The following is a 1,351-nucleotide window of genomic DNA, read 5'->3' as shown; positions in this document are numbered from 1 at the left end:
ATTGTGTTTTGCGTCTAAATATTTTATTTATCCATTTTATAAATTAAAATTGAGGCAAATATCTTGAAATTTTGTTTTTAATTCAATTTCGTTGTTATAAAAAAGAAAAAAAAAGAAGAGCGCCCGAAGAGGGACTTGAACCCGCGACCCTTGGATTAAAAGTCCAATGCTCTACCGACTGAGCTATCCGGGCTCCTACCTTCTATGAGCTTGGAGACAACATGAGATTCCATTGCCTCTCGCGCATCACCAAATTCAATGGTAGAACACATCTCGAAATCGATGAATGCATAGATTATTGGCTATTATTGATTTTTTCCACTGCTTGAAAAAGCGAATGCTTTTTATATTTCTCAATAATTGCAAAATCTCCGCTAAATAGTGCTGTTCTGAGATGAATTTCACAATACAATCATTTATTGCGTTATTTTCATGCACTCGCGATGCAAAACTATTACAGCTAGCACCCACATTTTTCATCAGTTCTTTGGTTCCAAAATATCGCAATAAGCACCTGAGTTGAGAAATTCATCACCGAACAGCGTTATTTAGCGTTGAATGAGAGTGAAAAGAAATATGAGAGCAGACAGTTTCTGATATTTTTTCGAAACCAAATCGACCATTTGAAAAATAGACAGAGAAATAAAGCAAAACAAAGAGAAGAGTGTTCAAGGATTTGTATGGGTAAAAGAGCATCTTTGCGTACGTGATCATTCCAGTTTAGCAGCCTGGTGTATGTGGCTTAGCTGATTACCATACAACAGACATGTGTTGGAAAGCCCAACTGGAAGTTGGTGTGACACCAATAGGCATACACACACAAAATAGGTATCTGCCCGGATAGCTCAGTCGGTAGAGCATTGGACTTTTAATCCAAGGGTCGCGGGTTCAAGTCCCTCTTCGGGCGCAAATCTTTTTTTTTCTATTTTATACAAGTGAATTTGAATTAAAAATCGATTTTGAACTATATTTTCATAATTATAAAGTAAAATTTCTTTTTAATTAAATGCTGAAATCGAAGAACGTAGAAACGAATACAAAAATGTTCGCAAATTGTCGAAAAGTTCCATCACATCGCACATACGTATGGGCGATTTGTGGGTCATATATACAAAATGTATAAATATACTTTGGCGTTGTGAATAGAGTCAAATTATTATTGTTTTTCAGCGCAAACTCTAATAGAATTAGACACGTGCTTAGTTGTCATAGCCGAGAGAAAACATTTTAAATTAAATCGATAAGCTATCATTAGCACTCTATTAAACAGTTTTTTTTTAGTTTCAGCATTGTTAACAACGCCGTTGTTATGCTGTTCCGTATCATTGCTTCAGCGCTGATTTTTCTAATG

The 1,351-nt window shown here is 35.5% G+C and overlaps 2 non-coding genes across 2 annotated transcripts; one reads left to right on the top strand and one right to left on the bottom strand.

Moving 5' to 3' along the window:
* Positions 1–120: 120 nt before the first annotated feature.
* Trnak-uuu (transfer RNA lysine (anticodon UUU)) lies at positions 121–193 on the bottom strand. The gene has a single exon. It is a non-coding gene; the product is annotated as a tRNA-Lys (tRNA).
* A 641-nt stretch (positions 194–834) lies between these two features.
* Positions 835–907, top strand: Trnak-uuu (transfer RNA lysine (anticodon UUU)). Its single transcript has one exon. It is a non-coding gene; the product is annotated as a tRNA-Lys (tRNA).
* Positions 908–1,351: the final 444 nt, after the last annotated feature.

Source organism: Sitodiplosis mosellana, unplaced genomic scaffold (genome assembly GCF_009176505.1).
Source record: "Sitodiplosis mosellana isolate CC-2019 unplaced genomic scaffold, AAFC_SMos_1.0 Smas_scaffold_6874, whole genome shotgun sequence".
Classification (NCBI taxonomy): Eukaryota; Metazoa; Arthropoda; class Insecta; order Diptera; family Cecidomyiidae; genus Sitodiplosis; species Sitodiplosis mosellana.
Note: the sequence above shows the minus strand (reverse complement) of the source record. Positions and strands in the feature narration are given on the sequence as shown.